This window comes from Malaya genurostris, chromosome 3 (genome assembly GCF_030247185.1).
Source record: "Malaya genurostris strain Urasoe2022 chromosome 3, Malgen_1.1, whole genome shotgun sequence".
NCBI classification, from domain to species: Eukaryota; Metazoa; Arthropoda; class Insecta; order Diptera; family Culicidae; genus Malaya; species Malaya genurostris.
The window spans coordinates 72,350,829-72,361,717 of record NC_080572.1 but is presented as its reverse complement, the minus strand read 5'-3'; positions in this window follow the sequence as shown (position 1 = coordinate 72,361,717).

Sequence of the window (10,889 nt, the reverse complement as noted above, 5' to 3'; positions counted from 1 at the left end):
CAACGGCAAGTTGATTGAAAAATCTCAATATTACATTAAGTTCATTAGAAACATAATTTCCTGTCTACATATCTTGAGAATGGTTACTTCTAGAAGAAATATCGTCATGGGTAAATTTATTTGCTTTGAACTGTAAAGTCATCGGAGTATGTGAAATCTAATGACTTGTTATCCATTTCTGGATTTGCCCTTTTCTGATGTTGATTGAAGCGATTTTTTTTCTTTTTCAGTTAAAAAATGAATTCGGCGAAATAACACTTTTAGCAAAATGCCCGAAGCAGCTTACGGCAAAATGACTTGTTCCGAGTTTGAGGCAGAATATTTTGCTCTACGTTTGAAAAGCAAACGTCAAAGAATACACTCTGTCATCATACATTGGAAACTTAATTTACGAGCAGAGTCGGGGGCGCGTGAATTGAATTTCTCGTACATTAATTAAATAAAACATCGCGTTATTTCAAATTTTGCATGCAAAAAAAGTTTGTTATCAAGAATTTCGAAATGGAATTCGAATCGATGTATCATGGCCTACAGGGTGCTCCATCTTTTATGTCGGTATATAAACGCTAAATAACTTTCACATTTACCAACCGAGCGATTGCATCAGATATGTTTGGGAAACGCCAATTCTGGACAATTTTTGCCATGGATCGCTTCACACCGAAACAACGCACTGAAATAGTGACACTTTACATCGAAAACAGTCGTTCCATTGTGTTAATTCAAATTATATATCGGAGAAAATATCGTAGACTTCTTTTTGTTGGGTTATCTGAAAAGCAAGGTTTATGCTAACCAGCCCGAAACTATTGACAAGCTCAAGGCAAACATTCGTGCTGAAATCAATGTTATAACAGCTCGAAAAGGTAATGGCAAACTCAGAAAAAAGGAGTCATTTTGAGTTACCAATAAAGTTGGTCACTCAATTGACATTGTTTTCAAAAAATAGTTCAAAAACTGAACTGAATAAAAATACATCACTCATAGAAATCGGTTGTTTTTCTCAAAATTATTAAATGGTGGCAAAGATGGAGTACTCTGTAGTTAGACCGATGTCCACAAAATTTGATTCTAATGAATGTCATCTCATCTTATTGTTTGCTATTGTATTTCATCTTGAATTGAGTTGCGGTTCCGCAGCTACGCTGTTTAATCTGATCGGATTTAAAGTTGACCATTGAGTTGTAACACGAAACAGATGAAACATTTTAAAAATCTGAATCAAAGTGCATCGATTGATTAGTTTAAGCTCTAGAACGCCTAGGCAAAATGAAGGTAAAAGGTAATTTTGGCGTATTTCAGGGTGCAAATGTACCCCACGAAAACGTTTACCTATAGAAATGTCACGAGAGTATTCTAAGGTTAACGATTGATGGGCAATAAAGGTTTCAGCATGGTAGCATGGTTCCGTGATATTTGCTTCGGAAACCCTTCGATAATGGTCAGAACTTTTCGAAATCAAACTCATTCAGAGTGAAATAAATGAAATATAAACATAATTCACTCCGATTTCTCAAAGATGGATATGTTAATGTTTTAAACCTTGGGTTCAAATTAAAGGTCCATTATGTTTTCGAATACTATTTACTATCATCTGGATCTGACTATCAGTTCGAAAGTTATAAGTTGATGAGTGTAACCGGAATTTAGATCCACCGTTTGAGCTGAGAGGTGAAAAATGTATCCACGTTGGCATTAAAATATAAGGTGTACAACTTTGCTTCCGCCGTTTTCCGATAGGTGACTGTACCGGCTGAGGCATAGATGATAATGCCTTCAAAGTGAGTGTGTACAGTGCCTAACGAATTGTCATAGCCGTTTCAGTGATAGTTGTTCTTGTTTTCGTATTATTCACGCACGAAAATGTCTGTTTATGTGCCCAATTCTCGCCATTCGCGGGAAGTTTTACTTTTCTGTTACAATTCGAAAAAAATGCAACTGAAGCGCATCGAATGCTCTCAGAAACTTACGGTGATGCTGCTCTCAGTAAAAGAATGTGTCGGGAGTGGTTCCAACCTTTTTAAAAATGTTGATTTCGATGTCGAAGACAAACATGGTGGTGGAAGAGAAAAAACCTTCAAAGATGAACAACTAGAAGCATTGCTTGATGAAGATTTGGGCCAAACCCAAAAAGAGCTTGCCGAATCATTGGGAGTGAGTCAGCAAGCCATTTCAAAACGTTTCAAGGCCCTGGACATGATTCAGAAAGAAGGAAACTGGGTGCCGTACGAGTTGAAACCGAGGGATATCGAGCGCCGTCTATTATTTTTTACATCGAATCGTAACCGGTCACGTCGCAAAAGTGGTCAAAAAGTACCTGAAAACGCTGATATGGGAAGTCTTGCCCTACCCACCGTATTCCCCAGATGACGCCCCTTCTGACTTCCACCTATTCCGTTCGATGGCTCACGGCCTGGCAGGTCAACATTTTCAATCCTTCGAAGAGTTGGAAAAATGGATTGCTTCATGGATAGCGTCAAAAGAGGACTCCTTTTTTCGAGCCGGGATCCGAAAATTGCCGGAAAGATGGGAGAAAGTTGTCGCTAGCGACGGACAATACTTTGAATAATACATCTGTAAGCACTTTTTCGCAATAAAGCTTTTAATTTTGGAAAAAAACGGCAGAAACAAAGTTGTACACCTGATACTTCAAAGTCTGTTTTTGCGATTGCTGTTAAGATCTGTCTGCCTGTGATCTGTTAATGGTTGAAGGAAGATAATTCTCACGTACATATATGGCTTGATACTTCACTTAGACTGGAATGCTGTACTTGATGTTTTTAGTTTCCACACAGTGTTATTTGTTGTTTTTTCAGCAAATTGAATTGCTTTGAACTTCTTATTGAGCTGAATGTAGATAACGCTATTTGTTTTATTTAGTTGTAGCAAATGCACCTGCTTGAGATCGAGATGAGTTTGCTTTCTAAACAAAGTTCAATTCCTGGTACCGAAGGTCGAAAACGAATTTGTTTCAAGTCGAGAAAAACGTAATTTTTGCCTTTTCTTTTGAGTCCGGAAGAGCCGAGTGTCATATAGCATCGAATAATTTCGTCGAGATCGCCAAATGTCTGTGTGGGTTTGTAATTTTAAATTTTTGTCCCCTTATTTTTCTCAGAAATGGTTTGGAATATTTGAACGAACTTGGATTGAAATGAAAGGTCTTGTGCTTCCATACAACATTTACACAGAAAGAAATTATGAATTTTTCAGGTGACATAATTCTACAAACGATACTATTCATAACTACTTAACTTCTCTTCTGGGTAGGTATAAAAGGTCAACACTCGATATATTTCGTTCTTCGGACAAGGTCTATTGAGCTAGATGGCCTTCCTGGATAAATTTGGAAAAAATGAATTAATCCGGGCAGGGAGTAGTTCTGCTACGGGACGTTCGCAGAAGAAGTTTCGCTTCAAACAAGAGAAATTGCGTCATCCAGCTGCTGGTTGTTGTATTGGAGCAAAATGCACCGAAAAGTGAGCAACGACCGTGAAAAATCTGCAAATTCGCCCTTTTACGGGCTATAAATATTTACAAAAGCACTATTAGAATAACTTTCCTGTAGAAATAGGTATATCGAAAGTGAAAATAATCAATTTAGTGAAGGTTTACAGACTGATAGATTCTAATTAAAAATTTAAGTGATTCCTTCGCGAATTTTCGAACTTTTGATCGAACGCTCTTGATTGCGTTTTTTGGACGCTTGAGGCCCAATTTTTTTGAACTCCTGCATGTTCCCAGCTGCCTTACCAGTCTTCTTGAAGACCCTTTTCACGATTGCCCAGTAACGTTCGATGGGCTGAGGGCAATTTAGTGGATTGATATTTTCCGCAACGAAATTTATACCCTCTTCCGCAAGCCAATTGAGAGTGGTTTTGGCATAGTGAGTCGACGCTAGATCCGGCCAAAACATTGGAGGTGTACTATGCTTCTTATATAAAGACAGCAATCTCTTCTGGAGACGCTCAGATCGATAGATTTCTGCATTTATAGTTCCGGTAGTGTAAAAAATGGTACCAGTACCTTACGACCGAATTTCTCCACTTTAATCGACCTGTCCGCATCGCTCACATCCTCCCCAACGACGACAGTAAAGTATTGTGGACCTGGAAGGGTTTTTGAGTCCTTCTTTACATAAGTCTCATCGTCCATCAAAACGCATGCATTCGGATACTGCAAAAGACGCGAATACAATTTTCGGGCCTTTGTTGCTGCTCGCTTCTTCTGTTCCAGACTTTGTTTCGAGATTTTCTGCTTCTTGTAGGTGATTTCGCCTCTTGATACGCTGGATCATTCCGACACTCGTTCCTGCTTTTTTGGTCAAATCACGTATTGACATTGATTTGTTCTTCATGATTAGAGATACCACTTTTTGGTCCAGTTTCGGGTTGGAAGAACTGGGTTTTCTACCTCTTCCTGGTAGCTCTTCCAAAGAATAGTGTTCCCCAAACTTTTCAATGATGGCTTTAACACAGACATGATGAAATCCAAACCGCTTTGCCAATTTTCGCATAGTAATACCTTTCTCACTTAGCCATGTGTCCAGAACCTTAATTTTCACTTCCTTTCCAATACGCTACATTTTGAAAACGCAGAATTTCAACCGCATAAACAAGTAAACAAACGAAAGCTGACAGCCAAACGCACAGCATGCTGTGATCTGAGCATAAAAAACCATCACAAATACATGGGTACAACACAAATGCATGTGGATAGCGTATTTTCGATACACTCCCTAATAAATGTTTTTAACGTGAATACGTCTTTTTTTACTATGAGACTCCTTTTCAAAATTTACTCTCTGAGAGAGGGATAAATTTTTAATCGTGAATATATTTTGTGTTATTTAACTTTTCATGTATCATGTATGATAACCTCAACTAACTCGAAATTGGCGATTTTTAAAATATTTGATAAGTAAAGAAACTACAAATTTGATACTTCATTCATTCTAGCTTGCGTTAACTCGTTCAGTTCAGACCAGAATCCAGGTCCAAAATCTGATTCTAGAGTTCAGTCCAGAAACTTAGTTTCAGAATCCACGTTTTTTTTGTTCATTTCCAGAACCCAGTATTTAGTTCTTCGTCCAGCTTCCAAGGCTAGGCTCGGCTAAAACTGCAGAGTCAAGGTTTTGAATTGTAGACTCCACATTTCTAAAAGTGTAACTGAATTCAGGAACTAGAATCTGAAGCTTTTGAAACCTAATTACGGATCTGGATTCTAGTATTGGATTGCGGAGCTGAAGTCTGGATCCGACTTTGAAAACTGAATATTGGTCCGAAGTTCTGTAACTAAAATTGCGGATCAGAATCCAGGTCTAGAATTCAGTGCCGAATCAGCATCCTGGTCTCGAGTTCATTTCTAAAACACAGGTTCAAAGATCAATTCAGAATCAGAACTGAGATCAAAAATTCCGTTGTCGAGTGCAGGTAGAGAATTCAGTTCCAGAATCTAGCATCGAAATTGAGTTTCAGAATTCAGTTGAAACATTCGGCTTTAATTTTGGGTTCCAGAATTCATATTCTTTACCATCAAAGAAACAAAACGATCCATTTTGTTTGTATTCACGTTATCCGGATATATCTCTGACATTACCCACCTACAAATATACATTCACCGTCGTAGTCTTCGCACCGTATGTTCATTCACTGTTTCAGTTCATTTGACTTTCCACTATCACATAATTTTTATTAAGAAGCTGTTCCTTAGATTACTGCATAATTAGTTTTAGACTTATTAGTATTAGTATTGAAGAATTGGGTGTAAGAACATGTATCATTTAGATGATTGTAATCTGTTGATGTGAAGTATGAGGAGGTTTTATGCCTGTTGGAGAGAAAGTTTGACTAAAACCAGTAGTTCCCTGTTTTTAAATAATTGAATAAATGAATGAATAAATAAAGAAGTCGTGGTAGATTTTGCAGCTACCGATATAAACTGTGGCATTCATTTCAGTTCCCTAATCTTATGTCTCTTAAATGCTAATCTCGAATTCACTAAATGTTGTGAGTTGTTTCTGGTTCTACTTCAAGTTATATGTAAATTATCAGTAGTCAATTCTAGTCCATCTGGGCAAAGTTTACGAATCCAACAAATTTAATATCCACTGGTTTGTGACCTCGCTATTTTGACTATGTTCTACGGTGTGAATATGGCTGTACATAATTTGAGGGGACCATGGGTCAGGGATTTCATGATCCATATTCACAAAGGGATACATTTTCACAGCTCATCTACCAGAAGCAAACGCTACTGATTGTGAGTGAATTACCGAGCAAACGTATCCAGCCGAACCCACCTTGTTTATGCACAGTAAATGTTTGGATATGCAACGATCGGAAACACCATTTACATTGTGCTGTTGCTGCTCCTGGTGACACATGGCTTATGTTTGCGGTACATCCGCTTGTTCTTGTGTCTCAACCGAGCAAAACCATGTGCCCATACCATGAACTTTTATCGATATTATGCTACATTTATAGTCGATTCTTATAATTAACTACCACCCGATTGCTCTAATTGAGTGGATCTTGTTTCGTCCGGGTTACTTCCTTAGCTTGTAAAACAAAGGATGTTTGAGACCAGTGAGGTCAGCATAATACGAAGGAGTAAAATATATTGCACAAAATAAATAGTTGACCATGAGGATTGATACCTATGATTATCGATAAGTTAATTGAACCTTCGGTTGTGCATTTTCTCTTTGTTGCGTCTAGATAAATATCAATTAACGCTAAAAGCGTGACGATTGACAGGTACAATACGGAATATCGCATTAAGGAGCATCCTGGCTCAATATAGCACACCCGGTCATGCACCCCTTGTTGATATTGTGTTACGTTATATCGAATCTGTCACTACTACGGAACGATAATAGGTTCACCGGTAGAATGAGCATTCTGATTATCGATTAATTAATTGTAAATTAAATTATCTGTGGCAAGACAACTAAACGTCTTGGTTACGAGACTAATAGAAATTTTTTCGAATCAAACAGGATTGAAAGAATTCATTAAATGTTTGAAGCCTTTTTTTGTCACGATAAACAAAGTGATAAACAAAGCTTCTCTTCAGCATCGAGTGAGCCCGCGGCGTTTGCATGTATGTGTAGGTCGGATGGAACACTTGTTGAAAATTTTAACCAAGAGTCTCAAGGCAACATCGGGAAGATTTTTGATAAGAATATTAAAAATTCCCTCATTACCAGGAGCTTTCATGTTTTAAAGTTTCCTAATGATTGACTAAATTTCATCAAAATTCGTCTCAATAATGTCATCTTGTAATAACACTTGAGTTGAAATATGATCATATTTCAGTGAGACTTCATTTTCAAAAGGACTCTCAATGTGGACACTCTCGAACTGCTGAGCAAGTTTTTGATCTTTTTCGCCATTTGTAAGAAGTATTTGATTTCCTTCTTTGAGAGCAGGAATTGGCCTCTGTGCGCAGAATTTTCTAAAATAGTTTCATGATCCACATGATTTGTCCAAGTGCATTAGATTTATCTCTTTACTCGACTTCTATTCGACTAGATTGCACCTGGAAAGTATTTCCTGATTTACACGATAGCGATCATTTACCAGTCATCATCTCAATTAGCAGTAACAAAGGCATTGCTAATTTAGTTAATATTCCATATTATTTGACAAAAAATGTTGACTGGATTAAATACCAAAGTAGTATCTCAAGTATCTTGAACTCAATGGAAGAGCTTCCCCCATTTGAAGAATATGGCTTCCACGTTTGTTCGATTCTGGAGGCCGAAGAACAAGCCCAAACCAAACGATTTCTTGGTCCGGCGACTAACAAAAGGCCTCCAAACCCTTGGTGGGACAAAGAGTGCTCAGATGCTAAACACGCGAAACAAAATGCTTTCAAGACGTCTTTAAAACAAGGAGGAGGAACTCCTCAGAATTTTAAAAAATTCTTGGTTTTAGAAACCAAGTACAAGAACATACTTCGGGCCACTAAATGTAGCTATTAGAGACATTTTGTCGATGATTTATGAAGGGAAACTTCAATGAGCACTCTTTGGAACAACACAGATAAAAATATTTACATCTATTTTCATGCACATATTTGGAGCAGGTAATTAAACATAAAATTACTTTACAATTCTGTACGTTTCAATACAATTTTATCGCAAAATGAGCGTTAATTGAAAGATACAGTTATATTCATTGAAAATTCAATGCAATTCAATTTAGTTTTGCATCGATGAAGGTTTCCAATCAAAATTTCGATTCAACCCATGTCTATTCCATGTTACTATTGATTTACATCTCGTGTAAATTTCATTATTTCTTTCTGTGAAGGCCAGACTATCCAAGGTCCCAGTTCGCGACATTCTTGCTTGTCGTGACCTTCCTTACATGAAGCTTCTTTATCATTTCATTAAGTCCGTTGGAGTTCCAATTTAAATTTTATTTTATGTTAGACTTCTTTCTCTTCCATGAGTTCAACCAATAGCCAGCTATTTTATATTGAACAAAAGTGATGAACTGGTACAAACAAACCTGAAATAATTATAAGGTAATGTACAAAATAAATATATTTTATTTAATGTAATTTATAATAGCATATCGCTTGATAAAAACAGTGTTTAGATTAAGTAATGAATACCAACATACTAATATGATACTCGAAATGTATTAGGTTTAAAGTACTATGTAAAAACTTATGTATATTGCCTATGAAATAAACGTATTTATGGAAATAGTAGTGGCATTAATTGATAGGAATTTAACCCCTAAATGCATACTGTTGCTTTTTAGCAACATATCACTTTTCGGGAAATAAAACTTCAACGAACTATTCTAACAGTATTTTATTTTGCCTTTCTCATATAGAAACGTTATACAATCACTTGAAAAGTCGTCTAGTAAAAATTGGCCCGGAGGGGCCAAGTGTCATATACCATTCGACTCAGTTCGTCGAGCTGAGCAATGTCAGTGTATCGAAAGATTTAAACACGTTATGGACAGTGCCAGCAGAAAAACCAATTTTTTTGCAAGTTTTGTTACTGATAGATCCAGATCCAGTATTTCCACAGATGTACGTATTTAGGGGTGTCCAGATTGTGTCGTGAACAAGTTTTATATAAGTGTAAAAATAACTAATGAAGCAAGCTATTTTTTAGTTAAATTTGCAATTGAACATGTGTTTAAGATGCTGTATAAAGCTCAGCGCGACCTGCAAGTTTTGTATTTCAGCGCGTGTAACTTTTTAACACATAAAAATCATGGCTTTTCACCAAACGAGCAATGACCCTTAATTCCTAAGATTTGCTGCTCAGAGTAGATTGTGTACATCAATTTCCTTGATCGAAAACGAATTTTGATAAACAATTTTGTCGTTTTGTGATAGTAGTATCAATGTAAAACAAGTATTATAAAAATACCGGCCTTTAAGCCAGATGTGGACATAAGCCCATTTTGCGCATGAAAGATCACGAATCAAGATTTCCGATTGTGAATCAAAAAGCCGAGCACCGTGAGTTGAAAAATTGGGTAACAAAAACAGTACTTTACTCAGAATAGCAGAAGACCTAATGCAGACGCGCTCTTTTTATTGCGTTTAGACAAATTTATGCTTTTTCTTAGAAGACAACCATGCGCAGGCGAAGAGCTCGTCACAAAAACTCGTTCGCGCATTTATGCACCGCGGCAGAAATGAATGTACGACGCTTTAACCAAGAACGAGGCTCGAGTGCTCCAGTCGCATGAGAATAGGTGTCGCAACCTGTGCTAATTTACTCTCCGATAAGTCCTCGTTCACTTTTTATCTTCTTCTTGAAAAAATTTTTATACGATCTTGCACAACACCACCATAAAATCGTATGCGTCATACATAAAAACCATTCAAATATGATCAATAATTAATTATAGTAATCACGTTTGATATTAATTAAATTATATTAAAAGTTTTATCATTCTGATGATATCGATAATTTCAGTAATAATTTACACTATTAAAGCTTGCTTCATTTAGAATTGGAACAAACTTTTGCTCATATTGTGGCGCTCCTGGTGGACGGATTTGGAAGCTCTTGGCGCCCACGTGTAGGGAATTTTGTCAGCTTCACGTATGATTTTTGACATTCCGAAAATCGACTGTACTTTGTAAACAATCAACATGGAAGCCGAAAGAAGGAAAAAAAATTGTGCACAGTTATTTGGAAAATCCATTGTGGTCTGCATCTAGGCTAGCTAAACAGCTGAAATTGCCCAGAAATACCGTATGGCGCGTTATCAAACGGTATAAGAAAACATTGACGACGATTCGGAAGCCTCAAGCCGATCGTCGGAGTCGAACTGACGACCGGAAATTGCGTGGTAAGATTTTGAAGACGATTAAGAGGAATCCTAATCTGTCGGACCGTGATTTGGCCAGAAAATTCGGTGCTGCCCATAGTACCGTGAGGAGAACTCGACTCCGGGAAGGAATCAAGTCGTATCGAGCTAGCAAACAGCCAAATCGGGCCACGAAACAGAATAGTGTGGTCAAAATTCGTGCTCGGAAACTATATGACCAGGTGCTGACCAAGTTCAACGGGTGTCTTCTGATGGACGATGAAACCTGTGTCAAGGCTGACTTCGGTCAAATCCCAGGTCAAAAATTTTACTTGGCAACGGCTCGGGGGGATGTTCCAGCCAAATTTAAATTTGTTTTTGCCGACAAATTTGCAAGAAAATTTATGATTTGGCCGGGCATTTGCAGCTGCGGCAAAAAAACGAAAGTTTTCGTTACAAATAAGACAATGACATCGGAACTATACCAAAAAGAGTGTCTCCAAAAACGAATTTTGCCGTTCATTCGATCCCACGACCATCCTGTAATGTTTTGGCCAGATTTGGCAAGCTGTCATTACAGCAATGCCGTTTAAGAAT